Genomic DNA, 23,213 nt, shown 5'->3' on the forward strand with positions numbered 1-23,213 from the left:
AAACCAAAAAGATGTCTTGTCTACTGCACAAATGGGTAATGCAAGTGACAGTGCCAGTGTGATGCCAGGTATGTAGGCTATATGTCCCAATGCCTGGTAGATTGAAGTAAGCAAGATGTTACACTGACCATTTACTTTGGGCAACAGGCCATTCACGCCCAACCACCCTGCGCATACAAGTGTCAGAAAGGCATACCCAGCATTCAGACGTGATTCTGCTATTGAAAATCATTTATTAAATAATCTGGACTGTACTAAGAGTTACACCAGAAACCAATTGAAGATCATCAGCTGGAACTGCAATGTAGTGCATCTGGAACTGCTATCTAGAAATCCACAGGACTCTTTTTATGTAGACAATGAGAATTTGTACAAACATGACACATCCTCATGAAAAAGGTAATCAAGGAGACAGCCAATATCTGTTGCATCCCATGGCAACATCTTGACCAATCAGAACCCATCTGCCTACTCTGGGAATTAAGATTGACAGTTAACAGTTCTTGCTGCATCTCCAGACCAATGAGTACCCAACCAATCAGCACTTTCTTTTCATTTTGTATAAAATCATGTTTTTTTAAAAAGAAAAGTCTATTTCTCGGGTCCTAATCCTGCTCAGTGTAAGATAGAAAGTTGCAATTTGTCTTATTTTCACAATGGTCAGCAACTGTCTAGTGACACTGGTAAATTTTAAGAACCAAACAGCTTTTATGACAATTCAATCCTCCAAGGTTCAAATAACCCCAGAGGTGTGAGATGATTCATCTAATAAATAAACCATTACGCTACCATATCAAAGGCAACTTGAGTGAACAGGCACATACATAACAGCTGAAGTATAATATGCATAAATGTGAGGTTGTCCACTTTGGTAGCAAAAACTGGAAGGCAGATTATTGTCATGATGCTAGATTGAGAAAAGAAGGAGATGCAATTAAACCTGGTTGACTTTATACATCAATTGCTGAATGTAAGCATATAGATGCCTAAGACAGTGATGAAGGCAAATGATGTGTTGGCCTTTACAGCAAGACGATTTGAATACAAGAGCAGGGGTGGCTTACCGCAATTGTACGAGGCCTTGCACAACACATGGAGCATCATGTGTAGTTCTGGCCTCCTTATGTGATGCGGGATGTTCTGGCAATGGAGGTTACCAGGTGATGCCTGGGAAGGCAAGACTGATGTATGAAGTAAGACTAGATTAGATAGGACTATATTCATTAAAGTTGTAAAGAATGAGGGGGGAGTCCAATAGAAATCTATAAAATTCTAAAAGGACTAGATGACAAAAACAGAGAGAATGTTTTAAAGACTGAGGAATCCAGTATTTGGGGGTCACCATCTAAGGAATATGGGGTAGGTCATTTCGAACTTTGACAAGGAGAAATGTCTTCACCCAGAGACAGTGGAGCCTGTGGAATTCTCTGTCACAGAAGGCAGATGAGGTCAAAACATTGAATGTTTTCAAGAAGGAGTTAGAGATAGTTCTTGGGTTAAAGGGATTAAAGGGTATGGGGCAAAAGTGGAAACTCTGTACTGCATTAGATGATCAGCCATGAACATACTGAATGGCAGAGTACGTTCAAAGGTCTACTCCTGCTCCAATTTTCTATGTAGCATAACATTTTAGAAATCTGTTATATCTTAGAGGATTTATCCATGTTGAATGCTGCCTACACTCATTGGATGACAAAATCACCTGTCTATCACCTATAATGGTTATCTTACCCTTATTCCAATTAAGTGTATCGGCAAAGTAAAGAACACATCTCAAACATTTTTCATTTCTATATATCATGTTTGCAGCACAATTCCTCTGCAATGAACTTCACTCTAAACTTTAAAAGAAAATTTCATGAATTTACATGTTATTTCAATAATCATATAATTGGCAAGCCTGGTACAGCTACTAGCTGTCATTTTAGAGAATGATTTAAAACGCATATTGATTTCTTGTAACAACCTTAGCATGAAGATATTATAATGTATAATTCAAAGCTTCACAGCATTGTTGTCACTGCTGATTGCAGATGCAGAGTTCAGCTCTAACTGTGGCCATTATGACTGACAGTAATGTTGCAGATTCCAGTAAGTCACAATGAGCCATCTGTTCAATGACAAATTCTTGTTAGAGAAAGAAAGGCTTGCATACATAGCACTGTTCACAAGTGCAGAGCAACACTAAGGGCTGTGAACTCAATAAAGTACTTATAAAGTATGCTCCGTGTAATATTCTTGGAAGCGTGGCAGCCAATTTGAATATAGCAATTGTACAAATAGTAATTACTTAAATTGGAATCAAATTTCTTTTTGGCTAATGGTTGAGTATAAATATTGACCAAGAAGCTGACAGTATCCTACATTCTTCTACAAATAATGTCACAGGATCTTTTACATCCATGTGACAGAAAAGAGGGGAGATACTTCAATGTCTCATGTGAAAGTTGGCCCTTCTGACAGTGGAAGCCTCCTTCAATAATACATTGGCATTGTTAGTCTGAAGGTTGTATAAGTTTTGATACGAACACTTTCTGGCACAGAGGCAAGAATGCTTCCAGTGGGCCAAGTTGGCATTTGTTGGTCATTGGTAAATGACAAAAATATTTATCTAAACAATTACCTTCCTAGGCAAAGATGCCAGTGAATATTGGTGATAATAGTTATTTTAAAATGCCTAGATAGAAAGTTATTATAAATGTCATGGCAGAGATAAGGATGGTTACTCCAAGTCTTTTCTGTTACATAAATGCTGCACCACTCTTAACGGGATATTTCCACGTAAAGCTCAGCTGCTGCATGCTCAGACATCTTCTTCTGCCGATCAATACACCACATGGAACAAAGAAGTAGCAGGCAAAATCCAGCAAATTTTGAAAGGAACACAAGAACAAATGTGAAATCTCTAGGTAAGTGTTCGATTGATAGAGCACCTAAATTCTTTCTTTGCTGAATGGAACCTCCCTCCTCCTCTAACCGAAATTAAGAGTCCACAGACTTGCCACAAAAAGAGGGTCGAAGAAAGTTTGGATCAAAGAGTGAGGCTTCAGCTCAGGAGTCTTTGACAAGGAGGTTGAGTGAAGTGATTACGCCACAGTTGAAGAGGGTGAAGACAGACTGCCCAGCTGGTTCAGTGCGCTACGTGCTTGATGTGGGAGGTCAACGACTCTGGTGTGTCTGGCTCGTATATGTGTGGAAAGTGTGTGCACATTCAGCTACTGACAGAGCATATTGCAGCACTGATGAAAGAACTCGAGGACCTTAGGCTCATCCGAGAGAACGAGATCTTTCTGGACAAGAGGTTATTACACCAATTATGCCAGAAGAGAGCAGAAGATGAGGAAGGCAGAGAGGAGACAGGTGCATGAGACCCCGGGAGAAGTACCTGTCAGGAACAAGTTGAAGCTTTTGGAAACAGTAGAGACTGATGACACTGCCAGTTCGCAAGATGGCCAGGTCTGTCAATCAAAAGTTGGTGCAGAGGCAGAGCAGAAGAGTCAGACATCGCACAGAGCCGTGGTAATAGGGGACTCCATCGTGAGAGGAACTGACCGGGGTTTTTGTGGCAGCAGATGGGATTTAAGGATGGTGAGTTGCCTTCCTGGTGCCAGGGTGAAAGACATCACAGACAGAGTACAGGAAATCCTCAAGGACGAGGGTGAAGAGCCAGAGGTGATGGTACATGTCGGCACAAATGATGTCAGGAAGAACAGGAGGAACATACTACAGCGGGACTTCGGAGAACTAGGAAGAAGGCTGAAAAGCAGGACGTCCAAGGTGATTATCTCCAGTTTGCTTCCAGTTCCTCGGGCTGGTGTGGCCAGAAACAGGGAGATAATGGACTTGAACGTGTGGTTAGGGAACTGGTGCAGGAAGCAAGGATTTAAGTTCTTGGATCACTGGGGTATATTTTGTGGTAAGCATAAATTCTACAAGAGAGATGGTTTGCACCTTAATAGGTTAGGGACCAGCATTCTGGCAGGCAGGTTTTTTACTGCAACACAGCTACATTTAAACTAAGTAGTGGGGGGGGGGGGGGGGGAGGGTACAAACTGGATGTTTAAAAAGGAAATTGAAGGGAAAGTTAGAACAAGAGAAGTCAAGAAAGACAACTATCAATGAGGCAGAAAACTCAGAAAGGGATCATGCTGTAAGGTTGAGTGAAATAGGGGTTGATGGGAAGGGTGAGAGCAGTAACAAATTAAAAATACTATACATGAATGCACGAAGCATTAGACATAAAATGGATGAGCTTGAGGCTCTTTTAGGAAATTGGCAGATACGATATTCTGGGGATAACTGAGACGTGGCTTCAAGTGGACAGGGCCTGGGAAATGAATATTCAAGGCTACACGTGCTATTGTAAGGACAGACTGACGGGCAGAGGGGGTGGGGTGGCCTTGTTGGTAAGGGAGTCCCTTGCGCGGGGTGACCTAGAGTCAGGGGATGTAGAGTCAGTGTGGATAGAGCTGCGAAATACTAAGGGTAAAAAGACCCTCTTGGGAGTCATCTACAGGCCCTCAAACAGTAGTCTGGATGTCGGATGTAAGTTGAATCAGGAGCTGAAGTTGGCCTGTCGCAAAGATGTTACTACAGTTGTTATGGGGGATTTTAACATGCAGGTAGACTGGGAGATTCAGGATGGTATTGGACCTCAAGAAAGAGACTTTGTGGAGTGTCTCAGAGATGGATTCTTAGAGCATCTGGTGCTGGAGCCGACCAGGGAGAAGGCAATTCTGGATCTGGTATTGGGTAACAAACCAGAATTGGTCAGAGACCTTGAAGTGAAGGAGCCATTGGGAAGTAGTGACCATAATACATTAAGCTTCAATCTGCAATTTGAGAGGGAGAGGGTACAGTCGGAAGTGACAGTACTTCTGTTGAATAAAGGGAATTATGGAGCTATGACGGAGGAGCTGACCAAAGTTCAATGGTGCAATACCTTAGCAGGGAGGACCGTGGAGGAACAATGGCAGATATTTCTGAGTATAATGCAGAAGTTGCAGGATCAGTTCATTCCTGAAAGGAAGAAAGATCCCAGGAGGAGGCATGGGCGGCCGTGGCTGACGAGGGAAGTTAAGAAACATATAAAGTTAAAAGAGAAACAGTATAACATAGCAAAGATAAGTGGGAAAACTGAGGACTGGGAAGCTTTTAAAGAGCAACAGAGGATTACTAAGAAGGAAATACGCAGAGGAAAAATGAGGTACGAAGGTAAACTGGCCAATAATATAAAGGAGGATAGTAAAAGCTTTTTTAAGTATGTGCAAGGCAAAAAAATGGTTAGGACTAAAATTGGGCCCTTGAAGACAGAAACAGGGGAATATATTACGGGGAACAAAGAAATGTCAGAAGAATTAAATGGGTACTTCAGATTCTGTGTTCACTGGGGAAGACACAAGCAATCTCCCTGAGGTAACAGTGGCTGAAGGACCTGAACTTAAGGGAATTTATATTTGCCAGGATTTGGTGTTGGAGAGACTGTTAGGTCTGAAGGTTGATAAGTCTCCGGGGCCTGATGGTCTACATCCCAGGGTACTGAAGGAGGTGGCTCGGGAAATCGTGGATGGGTTGGTGATTATTTTCCAGAGTTCAATAGATTCAGGGTCGGTTCCTGAGGATTGGAGGGTGGCTAATATTATACCACTTTTCAAGAAAGGTGGGAGAGAGAAAGCAGGAAATTATAGACCAGTTAGTCTGACCTCAGTGGTGGGAAAGATGAAATTACGGCACAGCTGGATAGTAGTAACAGGATAGGACAGAGTCAGCATGGATTTATGAAGGGGAAATCATGCTTGACTAATCTTCTGGAATTTTTTGAGAATGTAACTCTGAAGATGGACGAGGGAGATCCAGTAGATGTAGTGTACCTGGACTTTCCGAAAGCTTTTGATAAAGTCCCACACAGGAGGTTAGTGAGTAAAATTAGGGTGCATGGTATTGGGGGCAAAGTACTAGATTGGATTGAAAATTGGTTGGCTGATAGGAAACAAAGGGTAGTGATAAACAGCTCCATTTCAGAATGGCAGGCAGTGACCAGTGGGGTACCGCAGGGATCCGTGCTGGGACCGCAGCTTTTTACAATATATATAAATGATATAGAAGATGGTATCAGCAATGACATTAGCAAATTTGCTGATGATACAAAACTGGGTGGCAGGGTGAAATGTGATGAGGATGTTAGGAGATTGCAGGATGACCTGGACAAGTTAGGTGAGTAGGCAGATGCATGGCAGATGCAGTTTAATGTGGATAAATGTACAGTTATCCACTTTGGTGGCAAGAACAGGAAAGCAGATTACTACCTTAATGGAAGCAATTTTGGTAAAGGGGCAATACAGAGAGATCTGGGTGCTCTTGTACACCAGTCAATGAAGGCAAGCATGCAGGTACAACAGGTAGTGAAGAAGCTAATAGCATGCTGGCCTTCATAACAAGAGGAATTGAGTATAGAAGCAAAGAGGTGCTTCTGCAGCTGTACAGGGCCCTGGTGAGACCACACCTGGAGTACTGTGTGCAGTTCTGGTCTCCAAATTTGAGGAATGACTTTCTGGCTATTGAGGGAGTGCAGCATAGGTACACGAGGTCAATTCCTGGAATGGCGGAATTACCTTACACTGAAAGACTGAAGCAACTGGGCTTGTATACCCTTGAGTTTAGAAGACTGAGAGGGGATCTGATTGAGACATATAAGATTATGAAAGGATTGGACACTCTGGCAGCAGGAAACATGTTTCCGCTGATGGGTCAGTGCCGAACCAGAGGGCACAGCTTAAAAATACGGGGTAGACCATTTAGGACAGAGATGAGGAGAAACTTCTTCACCCAGAGAGTGGTGGCTGTGTGGAATGCTTTGCCCCAGAGGGCAGTGGAGGCCCAGTCTCTGGATTCATTTAAGAAAGAGTTGGATAGAGCTCTTAAAGATAGTGGAATCAAGGGTTATGGAGATAAGGCAGGAAGAGGATACTGATTAGGAATGATCAGCCATGATCATATTGAATGGCGCTGCAGGCTAGAAGGGCTGACTGGCCTACTCCTGCATCTATTGTCTATTGTCTATTGTCTATTGTCCATTGTCTATTGAATTGAGGGTGCCACTGCCAGGGGCATACCTGCAGAGACCCTGCTTGGCATTACAGGACAGTATTCCTTAAGGTGAATGAGGTAGCATAGCTGACAAGGCAAATTATATTCTGACATTCAGAAAATGGTGAGACAAATTTTGTTAACTGTGAAATAAATTACTTAATATGTAAAAAAGACTAAATATTCCAACTTTTTTTCCTGTGTCTGGAACACTTAAAATACATTCGATTATGAACATAAAATGGATTCTGCTCTATGGGCAATCTGTACCCACTGCTTATCATGTGTGATCTCTCTATACCACTGCTCACTTTAAGGTCGGTCTGCTGTTATCATTCTCTTTCTGGGTACACATCTACAGGGATTGATTGTCTATTGTGTTATAGAGAAACTACATGATGGTCTACTGAGAGGAGGTACTTGTCTGAAACATGATGTAGTTTAATCCATGGATAGTCAAACTAAGTACAAGTTACACTATATAGTAGACCTGTTACAGAGGCAATGCAGAGGAACCTGATGGTAGCTCATACTCCTTCGTGAACCTTAGCCATTTGCCCACCAAGTCGTTACAGCAACATCAGAGTGGGTAATGCTTAAGGCAAACCTCAATATTGACACCTTCCGATTCTTACACCCTTATGCAACAGATTGGACATCATAGTTGCAGAATTACTTGGAAGGAGAAGGTTTACTTTCTCTCACTGTATTTTCCTCCTGCAGTTTAATTACGAAGTCGAATTTAAATATCGAAGTATATTCACTGGATCTTGAACATTCATTTACTTATAACCTGCAGAGATTATTGTAAATACCCCTATTCTAATGCACATTACTCACAGCTACATCTTCCAACAAAAAAAGAACGCAGTGATGTAACACCTGTCTCTTTGATTTTCAGAATTTGTATAGTTGGATACAATTAGCCCCATGTATTTTGCAGCTCGATAATAAAAGTAAACAATAACACAAATGTGTCCTATTAGGTAATGTGCAATTCACAATAAGAAAATGTATTTATAAAAGCGACTTAAATGGAAGACTACCAAACCATTAAAGGTCACTTGCATTTTTCTGTCTGACTAATCCAGACTACCAGTGCCAAAAATTGAGACCTTGCATTTGACTGTTGTAGAAAATTTATCACGTCATCTTGTCTGAGGCATGATAATGTGACTAGCATTTGGAGAGCAAGTCTTCTCAAAATATCATAATGAAGGTCTTGCATCTTGTCCTACACTAAGTCCTTGGGTAGACAATGTCCTCGTTACCCTTAATTGAGATTTTTTTCCCCCTTTTTATTCTTTAAGTGAAAAAATACCAAAGCTGAAAGGTGAGCTGGATCATGAATGAAAATTAAATGCTAGTGGATGACCTAATAGACAGCTTTAATCTTTTGAAACAACAGAGTTTTGTTTCCAAGAGTGAGGTATATTTAAAACTCTAAGTCATAAATATAAGATAACCACTTTAACAAATTCAATGACTTAGTTCATGAGAAACTTTTTTATGCAGTGGAATGGTTCAAATGTAGAAGAAATTGAATTGAATAATGTTGAAAGATTTAAAGGAAGCACGTGAAGGAGTAGTATTGGAAGGATTTGTTGATCGGGTTGGATACAGAGGAATGGAAAGAGGACCATAATGTGGGTCTTAAATACTGGCATCAGTCGATTGAGCTTAATGGTCCTGATGAAGAGCTTATGCCTGAAACCTTGCCTCTCCTGCTCCTCGGATGCTGCCTGACCTGCTGTGCTTATCCAGCACCACACTTTTCTACTCTGTGATCTCAAACCCAAATAGTTCCTAGTAAGGCTAGAAATTGCAGAAAGTAGTTTCTTGAGGTGAGATTGAAATGAAGTAAGACTTTATAGGGTCTGCAATCTTACCTACAAAATAAAATGTTTATTTTCTGTATAATCTTATACTTACAATATGAAGATAACAACCACTGTAATCACAGAATAATATTTTAATCCTTTTTACAGATATGACATGTTTCTAACAGTGGAATTCCAAGGAAATCCCAAGACACTTTGCTCAAATGCTTCTGGCACACAGTAGGATCAGGGAGATCATGTTTTATCATTCTCCTCATTCCTCCTCCACTGAAGCTCGAGTTTAATGTGTAAGTTGAAAAGACTGGAAACTCAGTTTATCTAGGTTCATCTCAAATTCTGATTTCCAGCCAAAATCAGACTGATGTCAATCACTAAGCTCCCCCTCCACTTCCCAGTATTAAAAATCATGGGGTGGGGGTGTAATGGATAGCATTTCTAGGCTAAGATATAGAAGTGTGCAAAATAAAGTTTGCATCAGTATGTTATGAATGTAATCCAAGCAGAAATGTGAGGCAGGTACAGAGAAAGATATGGAACAGAATAACAATGAGACAGTAATTGAGTGAGAGGCTGGAACAATGCACAAAATAGGAAAGTATAGTAAAGGGAATTCAAAATGAATGAACAAGCAGAAAATGAAAGCAAAACAGACAATAGAAAGAAAATGGGCAAAAGTACAAAGTACTGGGTTGGATATTCTTGTTCTGGACTCTGCACCTGAGAATGTTAAAATTGTGTAAATGAGGGGAGTTGACTGCAGAGCAGGTAATGTTAACTTGCCAATCTTGTATTCTATCCAGTTAATTTCTAGCTTATTTTAAACAATCAAATAGACTAATGTCCACAGGAACGTGAAGATCTATCCCATTTGATTTTAATTAACCTTAAGTTTTAGATGCAAAAATTCAAGTTCTCGTTTATTATCAGGTTTACCAGTATTAGACACCAACTAATTTAAGTGCACCTCATAGCTCTTCAAGCTGAATGTCCAGTATGACAATTAAGTCACGAGTTTGCCTAAAGTACTATTAAATGTGCAGTTCTGAATTATACTGCAAGTCATGCGTCCTCCATTGATGTGCATGAGCAAAGCTCCTCTTATAGAGTCGTCGGACCTCCCAGGTCAGCCTTTTCCAATTTATTTCTGCACTAACTCAATGTGAAGACAAAGCAATGTTAAAGTACATAGTTTTACAGTAATTGCCAAATTCGTTGTAATGTGGCTTTCTTATATAACAAGTTTTTCAGTCTTATGCTGTAAAAGGATGTGGAATAGCTGGTGTTGGACTGAGGTGGACAAAGTTAACAATCCGGGTTTGTTCAATATATCATTTCAGTTGCATGTCACTGCAACCTTTTGCTATAATTCTGTGTCTTATGATCTTATACTCCATAACCACATGGTGAAGGAGCAGGGCTCCGAAAGCAAATCCTTCCAAATAAACCTTGGATTATAACCCGGTGTTGTATGATTTTTAACACAGTAAAAGGAGCATGTAATTGACACAGAAGTTGAGCGATAAATTACTTAGCACAACTCACAGTTTAGTGGCTCAATGTATATTTCCACTGCATTCTGGAACATTGGCCCTCATGTTCCAGCCTTACCTTCAAATGGTGTTTACAGCGAGGGAGGCGGTAACAGAAGGTAAGTAATATGAGTAATAGAATGAAGAACAATGGAGCCAACATAAAAGAGGAGAAATCAGTGGTGGTTGCAGCTCTATCCTCTTTGATCTTTGTTGTTATGTACCTTGGAGAAATTTTGTGATGATGTCATGGAAATGCTCCCCACAGTATGGACAGAGTTAGAGATATGTGCGTGCAATTTGAAACTAGAGCCATGTGTAAAGAATAGTCTTTCAATAGCATAACAGTAAGATTAGTATATCTCAAGTTACCATGTACATTAATAGTTGAATTAACATGCAATAAACAGAGTGTCAAAGAATTTGAAGATGGTTCTTGATTTTGCCTTCTCCTTGACCAGTATGATTTGAACCCAGACTGTTTGATGTAGGCATAAAGCCACATGGAAAAAGAATTATGATGATACATTTTTTGTAAGAATATTCCATGTTAATACTGTAAAAATCACTTGGGCCATTCATTATGTTTGTGAAGTGTTTGTGAAGTAATGTCTTCCAATGAGGAGGTATGTCATTTTATCATAATCACTATGCTTCTACTCCAGTTGCCGAACGGAAGGATTTGGTGCTCATTCCAGTTATTTAAAAACTAAAGAATTGACAACACCTTTGCAAAGTACAATAGATTACCATGCTCTAAGCTTCATTAAAATCAGATTGCAAGGATATTAGCACTCTAGATTCCTGAAATGATTTGTCAGTCAGTAATTAACGAATTGTCAGTCCCTAATTGATTTTACACCTGTAATTATAATGGTCTTCTAATGAACATATTAAAACTGCAGTGACAAGCTTGTTATAAAAACATATGGAGAATTCTGCAGTGCTGTGCCCAGGCAAAATCACTTTAGTACACCTGTGAGAGAGTGGAGGCTGGAGTTGTGCGGGTCGAATAAAATCTTGCGACCATTTTCTTCTGGATTGCAATCCTGTAGTCTTCAACATTTAAAGGTACTTGTACTAATTTTATGCCTCAGTCTGATTATCAACTGAGATTTGAAACAAATACATCTAAATCAATAACTCACATTTGTACAAGGTTTGCCATGAGTTGGATCTACTTTCCTTCAGGGTATATTTATCATGTAAGCTCCAAGGCCAATGGGGTTCATACTATAAAAGCCCTTGGACTGTTTTTGATAGAATTAGAAGTTTTTTTAAATCTGTGTTATTTTTGGTTCAAACATGTATCCAAATTCTGAAATTTGTGTTACCATTTTATGAGGAAACTTTTTTTCATTTACTCTTGAATATTGTCAACTGCTGTTCAGTGGTAGAATGCTTGCCCTTGAGTCATATGGTCGTGAATTAGAATTCCCACATCATCTCCTTCAGCACAAAATGTAGGGCGGCACTCCAGTCACTGAGGGAAAGCTCCAGTGTCAAACTTGCTGCCTTATTGATGACACTTTTTTTGTTTTTAATCTTCTATGGAATTTGGGAATTACCAACAAGATGGGTCAGGCATTATCTGCAGGTTAGACCAGGAAAGAATGACAGATTTTCCATTCTAAATGGACATTAATGAACTAATTGGGTTTTTACAGCAATTGACAATGGGTTAACATTAGACAAGCTTTTTCAATTCCAGATTTATTACCTGAATTCAAATACCATCGTGACGGCAGAACAGTGGCTCAGTGATTAGCACTGCTGCCGCAGCATGGGTGACCTGGGTTTGATTGCACATTCGGGCGATTGTCTGGGTAGAGTTTGCACATTCTCCCCGTGTCTGCATGAGTTTCCTCTGGGTGTTCCGGTTTCCTCCCATAGTCCAAAGATGTGCAGGACAGGTGGATTGGCCATGGGAAATGCAGTATTACAGCTATGGGGTGTGATGCTCTTCAGAGGGTCAGTGTGGATTTGACGGGCTAAATGGCCTCCCTCCATGGCTGCAGGGATTCTATTCTATCTGCCACTATGGAATTCAAACTCATATCCCCAGAACATCAGGAAAAGGAGAATATTGTAGAGGAGAAGAATGAGATACGAGATATTGGACTAGAAAGGACCAAGGTTAGTAGGTAAGAGGTGTTATTAATTCCAGAAGAAGTAAAAGTAGACAAGTTCCCTGGGCCAGATGGGATTTATCCGAGGATTCTCTGAGAACCTAGGGAGGAAGTGTTGGAGCCTTTGGCTTTGATCTTTGAGTCATCGTTGTCTACAGGTTTAGTATCAGAGAACTGGAACATTGCAAATGTTGTGCCCTTGTTCCAGAAGGGAAGTAGAGACGACCCATGTGATTATAGACCAGTGAGCCTTACATCTGTTGTCGGAAAAGTTTTGGAAAGGATTATAAGGGATAGGATCATCTAGCAAGCAGCAATTTGATTGCAGATAGTCAACATGGTTTCGTCAAGGGCAGGTCATGTCTCACAAACCTCACTGAGTTTTTTGAGAAAGTGACCAAGCATGTAGATGAGGGTAGGACAGTTGATGTGGTGTACATGGACTTCAGTAAAGCCTTTGATAAGGTTCCACATGGTAGGCTGTTGGAAAAAATGTAGAGACATGGGATTGAGGATGACTTAGCAGTTTTGATTAGAAACTGGCTTTCTGTAAGAAGGCAGTGAGTGGTGGTTGATGGAAAATATTTAGCCTGGAGTCCAGTTACTAGTGGTGTGCCACAAGGATTAGTTTGGGACCACTGCTGTTTGTCATTTATATACATGACTTAGACGTAGGCATAGGTCAATGGGTTAGTAAGTTTGCAGATGACACTAAAGTCGGTGGAGTAGTGGACAGTGTGGAAGAATATTGCAGGTTGCAGGAGGACTTGGATAAACTGCAGAATTGGTTTTACAGGGAGCAAATGGAGTTCAATGCAGTTAAATGTGAGGTGATTCAGTTTGGGAAGAATAACAGGAAGGCAGAATACTGGGTCAATGGAAAGATTCTTGGTAATGTGGATGTACTGAGGGATCTTGGAGTCCATGTACATAGATCCCTGAAAGTTGCCACTGATAGTGCTGTTAAGAAGGCATACGGTGGGTTAAGTTATATTGGTAGAGGGATTGAGTTCCAAAACTGTGATGTCATGCTGCATCTAAACAAAACACTAATGCGTCCACACTTGGAATATTGTGTACTGTTCTGGTCACCCCATTACAGGAAGGATGTGGAAACATTGGAAAAGGTGCAGAGGAGATTTACCAGGATGTTGCCTGGTCTGGAGGGAAGGTCTTATGAGGAAAGGCTCAGAGACTTGGGTCTGTTCTCATTGGAAAGAAGAAGGCTAAGAGAGAATTTGATAGAGACATACAAGATGATCAGAGGATTAGATAGGGTAGACAGTGAAAGTCTTTTTCCTAGGATGATGACTTCAGCTTGTACGAGGGGGCATAGCTACAAATTGAGGGGTTATAGATTTAAGATAGATGTCAGAGGCAGATTCTTTACTCAGAGAGTGCTAAGTGCGTGGAATGCCCTACCTGCCAATGTAGTTAATTCAGCCACATTAGGGAGATTTAAACAATCCTTGGATAAGCACATGGATGATGATGGGATAGTGTAGGAGGATGGGCTTAGATTAGTTCACAGGTCGGCACAACATCGAGGGCCAAAGGGCCTATTCTACCTGTGTTGTTCTATATTCTATTAGACTGGGACTCTGAATCACTCGTCTTGTGACAATACCACAGCCTCTCTTAAAATATACAAATGATCTCCCAGCATTATTTTGAAGAAAAGAAAGAGTGATTTCCTCTGTCCTGACTAATATTTATCTGTCAGCCAGCATTACTATAGAAGAAAGATTATCTGGTTATCATCTTTTTGCATTTGTGGGAACTTGCCATTTCCAAAGTTGGTTGATGTACATCTCTCTTTTAAAGCAATTAGTACATTTCAAAAGCATTCATCACTACTCAGTAGGATAGTGCATTAAACGTCAAGCACCAGTATTCCTTAGGTTGTCCCAAAGTTAAAGATTTTAAGAGCTTTGAAAATATACCCCTATTTACCTGCCTTCTAGACCCAGATTGACAGAAAGCATGGATGAGGCTTCTGTAATTAACAAATACTATTACATATTGCAGGTAAATAGATTTTATCAGCAAGTAACTGTTATTAATCATCTGCAGATAATTATTTTAATTAAAATTCCAATCCCTTATAAATCATCCATTTTATATGCAGAAGGAACGGTCAGAATGCTGCTTCTTAGTCATTCTTTTATGGATTCTTCAATTGATTAGAAGAGGCACTGAGTGGCTGGTAAACTTATAAAATGTCTCAGGTTTCTCAATTAAAAGGTACAGCTTACAGAAGCTGTTGAAGGAAAGATAGACTTGTTTTCTTCAGGCTTAAAGTGGATTTTTCTGCAGACAATAGGAAGAGGTCCTAAGCTGCTAGTGGTTCGAAGGCTTCTCTCAATCTTGTTCATAGCCCCAATCCATTTAGCTACTTGAGAACCATTCACATAATTGTTGGCAAGTAGAAGACTTGTGTCTTTGTTAACTGCTTACTAGTCGACAAAACAGTTTACATGTTGCCAAGCAAAACTCCATTTTTACACAACTCTTTGACTCCAGCTCATCAGCACCACTTCTATAAACAGCAGCTTTCGCAAACAGTGTTCACAATGACTATCGTGTTATTTGCTTTATATATCAATCTTAGCAATCCCTGGTTTTAAACCAGTTCTTTTCTCATTTCAGTCCACAGTTTACAACACAGAGATACAAAACAACATGGTTTATACACACTTCCATGGCTGCAAATTACTTTGAGATCTCATAGACATGAAAGGCCTAACATAAATGTGAGTTATCTTTTTCATGAATTTTGCAAATCTCTAGCTTGGCACTTTGTGGTCCAACTGGCAGAAAGGGAAAAGAGACATGTCATGTACCAGGCTGTGTTTGTATCAATGACATACCTACCTGTTACTAAACAAAGGTAATTGCTCCAAATTCAGTAATGGACAAATTATAGAGTTCAACATGGTACAATTATCTTGCAATTAATAAATCAATAAATCTTACAATCTTGTTATTATTATTGTTAAATGTATGAACCATTTTAAGAATAAGGATTAACTCAAGTTGTCCATAGTCAGGTTTTTAGGCCAAAGCAGTTACTTTCATGAGTTTGCACCATTGTCCTCTGTTACTTCACATGTGTCACTGCTGAAGGATACCTTCTTACTAAGCTCACTGATCTGACTGAGGAATGGAAAAATAGTCATCTATAAAACCTTATGGTTTAACCCATTATAGTTGCCCATAACTGTGATCACAGTGACCTGAAAGTAGCCATGACTGTATCCTGTGGAAATATTGAAAGCACAATATTTGTGCCAGTGACCTGAGCTCCCCATGGAGATATTATATACTCGGCAATAGGTTAACAAGTTGACCCCTGCTTGACTATGACATTTCCCATGACAGATGGTAATATGGATATGAATATTGGATTCCCCAAACTACCTTGACCTCTTGCCGCTGTCAAGGAAATTGATTCCTGGTGTGCATTCTCTCTACAATAATGTCACTTATAGAGCAACGATCCAGAGTTTCCCTTGTTTGCATCTGCTTTCCCAGTACAATTTACCTGCAATCAGCTGAAGCAGCATAAACATGCACAGAATTTTAAGCATAAGTTATGTCAAATGCGAATCATTCTGCCACAATCTTAAACATGAATTTTACAAAATCTCATTGGATGTCAAAGTGCCCACAAAACTGGTGATGCCCCCAAAATATACTCATCTGTGCATGGCTAGTTTCCACTGGCTGCACCCATTCAAGTAGGCATGAGTTAATTTTTTTTTAAATATTCAAAAGTGATATATTCTGAAACTGATGACTGTCTGCCAAGGAAACCAGAACATAATTCAGTCTCGCTATTTTAAATCTTTTCCTGCTATTTAAGATCGGATAACTCACAGGCTGCAGAATTTATTCAAATGCTTATTTTTGGTTTCCGTTTTTTTTCAATTGTATTAACATAACTGCACCAGGCTACCCACTTCGAAAGAAATGTTTCAATTACAGGGAAACATACTGCAAATCAATCATGGAGTACTGCCCCAGTTAGTCAAAGGCTACTTTTGATCTCAGTCCAGGGCTTGATGACAGTCAGGTGAGGTGCTTGGTCCTACCAGAGTCCAGGAATCAATATCCTTTCAGTTGAAGACGCAGTTAAATCTGCAGGTCAAGTACAACCCATCTGAGGTTATGGCTGTGTTATTCAGGCTGATATGAAGACACCTATTCAGTCACTGGACGAGGTTCAAGCCTCGGAGTTTGAACATGCACAGTCAGCGAGCTTATCAAAGCAAGCTTATGGACTCCTGGGGAAAGGTGAGAAATAATGGGGTTGGGGATCGCAGACAGAATGATGATAATGAAATAACAATTCAGTGCAGAAAGATGTGATCTCACTGAACACAGGAGGAGGCGGGGAGCTGTGGAAGGGCATTCACACAAGTCATCATCATTCTAGTCTCAGTGTGAAGAGAACATATGACCAACAATCCACAAAACCGCAGGCTCAGGGAATAAAGTGAGAACATTAATGGTTATGTAACAGGGATACTAAAAGATCATGTGGCACAGACAGGATCATGAAGGACACTGGGAAATGACACTGCAAGGCACTCATGAGGTCCCGAAGCTCAAACTTTGCCATTTCATTCCAAATTTAATTGTGTAATAATGAGACAAATAGCTCCTGCAGAGTGAATGAAGCAAATTATGTTTTTCTCTTCAGGGGTGGAGTATAATTCTTTGAATGTGAGGCTCTGCTAAGCACAATTGCATTACTCATGCATTCATTGGTTCACTAATGTTATTTAATAAAATTAGATTTCACTGACCGTGGTTGTCCTTTCTTTGTAAGAATGAACATTAAAATTATGGGCTTAAGCAATCATAACCATTCCATGTATCGTGTTAATTATCACCTCTCATGCCAAGTACTCAAAGCAATGCAAGAGCATTTGGACTTGACACCCTATATCACTTTTCAAACCTGAAACTGGAAGACAACACTTCGGAGCCTTTCAGACTTTTACAGACTGAACTGTAAGTACAAAGTCTGTGATGTTCAAGAGTGGTTTTTTCTTTTTAGAAAGAGGTGCTATCATGTTGGGTATAATCTTGAATTTCACCACCTCATCCCATTGTAGCATTAGCTCTTTGTTCTGTAACGTACATCAGGTTACACAGCTCAGAGTTTTATTTCAAGGCACAACATGGGTCTTCTTGGTAGGCCTCCATAGCACACTGTATCAGGGTAAAACATGTTGCTTCAAAATGATTGCTGTGACAGATCTGAAGTCCTACTATCAATATGCGATTTGATTCTGACATCCCAACTGATTGTCAGCTCAGATATCTGAGGTCCAAAGTTGGCAGTTTCCTTCTGGTTATGTTGCAAATCCCAGAAGCATTGAAGAAAAGAGCAATTACGATGTTGTCATTCAATCCGACAGGAACTTCCAGTGGCTGCAGCACAGCCTCCTCGATGGAGGAGCAGCAGGGGAAAATCCCTCAAGGAGGCTGATGATACCTTTGCAAAAGTACTGTGTAATTTTCTGTTCATTATATGGCAAGTAGCCCCTGGTCAGCCACTGTGCAACTTCTTCTGTTGCTGAATAAAGCTTTTCTTATTCATGGATTTATCTACATTCCAGCTTCTCAGTTGAACCAACCTTCAAGGATCTGAACTTTACAGGTCCTGTTCATTCTTAAGGGAGAAAGCGGTGGTCACTGAGACAAAGCAGTGACATGGCATGGCACTGAGCTTACTTGGCTTTTAACTCTGCAGCCAGCATCCGTGTGCTGTGCAGTGCAGTTCCTCATGATAACCTGAAAGATGCAGGGTTTTGTGCAGTTTCTCTCTTCAGGCCATGTGGGACAGTGGAAGTGTGAACTTCCCATTCTACATCTGTCAGTCTTGAATGGCAGTCTGTTCCCTCGAAAAGCTAAAAGAAAGGATGAAATGTTTATCACTAATTCTCATTATTTCTATCCTCCCACTCACAGGGAGGAAGTGTGGATGATTTGTGTAGGACAGGCCTTATTTCAATCATTGTATTTAGCCTCAGTGCTATCCACATTAAAGTGTAGCACCCTGGCTGCAGTAATCAACAGGGATCCTTATTGTCTAATACTATCTGCAGACAAACTTGCAGAGCCCCTTTGTCTAGGTTGATGAAGTGCAGTCTGTGTGCATATCCAGCAGAAACAGAGTGTGCTACTCTAGAGCCTCCATGGTAGTTACCAACCTGCCCTTGAAGACAGCCAGCTATAAACGTGTCAGAAACAGCACAACATCATGAATGTTTGTGGACCTCTTCATCTTTTGATCCAATTTACTGACTGCATCTGACAAAGCTGCCCTCTATTCCTAGTTGCACATTAGACAAATGAATGGCCAACACTGTGGGATCCTCCCATGCTTAGTGCTGAGCAGCTCTTCAGACTCTGGCCAGTCCTTGAATTCTTCTTGGCCCTGCTGTGGAGACCTGTCAGTGATGTGCTCCCCAGATTACTCTCCTAGTTTTAACCAGCTTGAGAACACATCAAGGTGAAAGTCTTGGAGCTGGTGGAGGGGGCAGGCTGAAAGCCCTACCAGTGTATCTTCCAAATGTTCGGTGGCTTAGTCCTCAGCAACTGAGGGGAGCTGAGGAACCTTGGTGCTGCCCTCTTCCTCACGGTGTTTCTCTGGGAATTCCTAATATCTGCATAGGAGAGGACAGGGAATTAGTTCAGAAGAAGGGTGAAAAGCTTGCATAGAGTAGAATCCCAACAGTGTGGACACAGGCACTTCAGCCCAACAAGTCCTCACTGACCGTCTGAAGAGTAACCCACTTCCCCCTGACTAATGCACTGAACCTACACATCTCTGAACACTATGGGCAGTTTAGCATGGCCAATCCACCTAACTTGCACATCTTTGGATTATGGGAGGAAACCGGCAAAACTGGGGGAAACCCACACAGACATGGGGAGAATGTACAAACTCCACAGATGCAGTCACCCGAGGCTGGAATCAAACCTGGATCCCTGGCACTGTGAGGCATCAGTGCTAACCACTGAGCCACCATGACTGAGGTTATGCATAAATTAGCACTGGCATTAATGGTAGGCTAGTGCAGCACAGTACAAAGGCCTACTCAGTCAGTTCTCCATCAAGGGTCTCCATGTCATCCCCTCATATGAGTGATCGCCTCCTTTGCCAGTCAGCTCCAGAACTTTATCCTAATAATAGGGTCGTGAGCCTAATACCTGCCACCACACCACTGGGGTTTATCCTATCCATACGCTTATGAGACATTTCTTTCTGTAATGAGACTAAGGGAAGGACTGAATATGAAGAAAGTGGATGGCAAAGCTGTCAGTGGTGACACAGAGACAGGAGATGGGGTGAGGTGTCCCCTTTGAGTGAATAGGAAGCATAGTCAGCAGAAAGGATGGCGTGTTTGAGAGGATGAACTGGCATGAGAAATGCAATATCGATAGCTGTAGTCCATGGGTCTCGGTGAGAGGAGTGTACAGTGAGCAGGTTACAATGAGTAGTGACCCCATGAAAGTGAGGTAGCGGACAGTGGATAGTGGCTCTGACTCTTGTGGAGCATGGACGTCATTAACTTACTTTTAGCTCTGCTGGACATTTCATTTCACCCTGGCACTGACATGACTATGGGTCGGGAGTGCTAAAGGTTGTGTGTGAAACAAGTCCATGGCCCATTGTAGACGACCAGCTGTGTGTCTTCTGAAAATAACACTCAGCCAAAATAATGGGAAAGTTTGGCTCAGTGTTATTTAAGAGCTGCCACCAAATCTGATGTGGGCAAAGGTTAATTCTCCACTTTCAAACCCAGACACACCCATTACAATCCTATCTGGCAGGCTATCTGGTAAGTATTTACTGACCAGAACCGAATCTGGAAGTCTATGGACCATTGTGTATAGATTAGGATGAATTAAATGTTCATTCATTGCATGAATCTAAAGAGATAACAGGGAACCATCTGTAGTGAGTTTAAACTGATGTTCCAACTACAGGAGCACATGTGAATTATTAAATGCAAATGAAATGGAAACTGAAACAAAATTATTTCACAGCAATACATTTTGCTCATAACTCTTCCATCAAGGGTGTGCACAAACAGTTGTGAGATTTTAAAGCAGATCATTGGCAAATCATCTGAACTAACACATTTTTGATATACTCTCCACTTGTAGCACAAGGCTTGGAGAGATCTTCAATAGAATTTCTTACATCTATCCCAAGTTTGGAACCTTGGGCCAGACTTTGCTGTGGGCTGAATTTTCTCCTGTGTGGGTTAAGTGTCATGAAGGCTTTCTCAATGTGGGGTCTAGTGAGTTTTATTATGTGACCATCCCAAACTTGTCTCGTTACTATATACCATATCCTTACGATGCCTCTCTTGTCTGACGCTTGTCTGATTCTTGCACACTTGCAGCCCAGATTACTCTGGATTCCAGGTGCCAATGCCATATTTAAAAGCCCATTGTGTATGCAGGCGTGTACAGGTACACAACCTTTATCCAAAATCCTTGGGGTCAGTTGTGTTTTGGAATTCAGAATTTTTACAATTTTGGAATAAATGATATTTTCACAGTAAAATAAAAGAAATTACCTAATAGCAGATGCACGTATGAATAGTACAAGCGCTGAGACACAATTGATGCCTGCCAGTGCTGGGCCACACCTCCAGGTCACACCTAAGTGATGTGGTTCAAATGGGTATGGTTCAAATGAGTGTTCGCACGCTCCACACTCCACGAAAAGAATTTCAGATTTCAGTCCTTTTTGGATTTCGGAATTTGGGATAAAGGATTGCGTATCTATACTGTCAGTCTGGAATAGCCATAATATTAGCCTCAGAGAAGGCAGATGAGGGGAATTGGGTGCACTGCATTATGGAAAGAGATCTGGAGATCCTGGTATACATGGTGCTGCAGAGGAATGCCATACACTTCCCCAAGACTGACAATGGAGGCCATGGCACCAGACTCTGCCAATCTGTCTGAGGTTGTCACCCTGATCAGAGTGGTCTAAACTACCTCGTGGAATGGACACCAATGCCACAGGAAAGTCATTGACCTTCTCCCCTACACCAGAATAAGTGACACCATCTTGTCTCTACCACCTCATGTTCAGTCTGTCATTGCCAATGCAACCACTTCACACCAAAGCTTGTGATCTACCACTCCCACAGTTTCATGCAACGTTTGCCCTCACTCGGTCTTGCCCACTCAATCCCCAGGCCACTACCACTGCATGCACTCTGCACTTCCTATTCACTCATTCGGGATATCTCGCCATCTTTCACTCATTTACACCAGCCACTTGCATCTCACTCAGTATCTCCCATTGTCTCATTCCAGGAGAAAATCTCCGAAGGTGGGACAGGAAGTGTCAAAACGAGTGGTGGTGTATCTGACATTCAGCTCCTCACCCCTATAAGGAGGAAAACCTGTCCATGATCATCCCAAATGGCCAACTGATTAAGCCTATGCCCCTAGACTGATATTGAACAAAGTTCTTGACTGAATGTCCAGGAAACCTTGACTGACAACAGTTGTTGGACTTGACAGAGAGCCACTCTATTTTTGTTTTAAGGCAGGGGTGATGTGTATACAGTGTGTTTACTGTGTTGGCCACTGACCCATGTTGTAGGACTGTACAGCAAATCCTCCATCTCGTTGGCTTATCTTGGCTGACAACTATGACAAGCTGGTGTTTCTATCTGTGCTGAACAGCAAGGCACAACAGCAGTATTCTGAGCCTTGAAGCTCTGCTGAGGCAAGCACAAAAGGGCAAGGCAGGGATGTTTTTAGCATCTGAGTAGAAGCAAAGTGTACGGGCAGTGAGAGAGCACGTGTTAGCCATCAAATGATTCCAGATTTCGTTTGCGAGCTGTGTATCAGTCCTTGAGCACAAAGTGTTCTTGCAGCAGCATTGCAATGAAAGGCTATAATGCGCTGGGAAGTGCAATATTAAAGTGCAGAGGTGTACAAGTTGTGGATTCGAGATGAGCCATGATTGTGTAGTAAGGTGAATTCATATTGGATTCCAACATCTGTGGATGTGGAGTGCATGCAGCATGGAATGTGCCTTGAGATGCTGATGACTGGTGTCCAGGATGAAGGCTGGAGGAGAAAGCAGCGAGCTGTAGTTGCCAGGTACCCACTCTGACCTTCATGTTGGAAACTAAAGTTCATGTTACAAATTCTCAGTAACTAGTTTCTATCGGTGGGTGGGAGAATCAGAGACTGAATATTAACTATGTGTGATTAGGTAGGTATAAAGGTGATAGTGAAAGATAATCCATGATAATGTATCTCGCACTGTTCACTAGCAAGAATCTTGACCCAATATCCAGGAGTTGGTTAGAACATGTAACATTTTGGTCTCAATGTTGAAAAGAAGCTCAACTGACCTCTCACCTCATTTCCCAAATAATTTGCTATTGTCCATGTTGTTCAAGGGACATCAGCCAAGATGGTGCAGTGATGGAATGTTTATTTGTTACACAGGAGTTTGTATATTACATTGGTCCTGCATGTTGGGGTATGGGACTTTTTGGCTTTGTAAGTAGTTGGCGTAGTGTGGCTTTGGGTTGGTGTGCTACCATGATTCCCAGTGGTTGTAGCAG

The sequence above is a fragment of the Chiloscyllium punctatum genome, chromosome 15, assembly GCF_047496795.1.
Source record: "Chiloscyllium punctatum isolate Juve2018m chromosome 15, sChiPun1.3, whole genome shotgun sequence".
NCBI classification, from domain to species: Eukaryota; Metazoa; Chordata; class Chondrichthyes; order Orectolobiformes; family Hemiscylliidae; genus Chiloscyllium; species Chiloscyllium punctatum.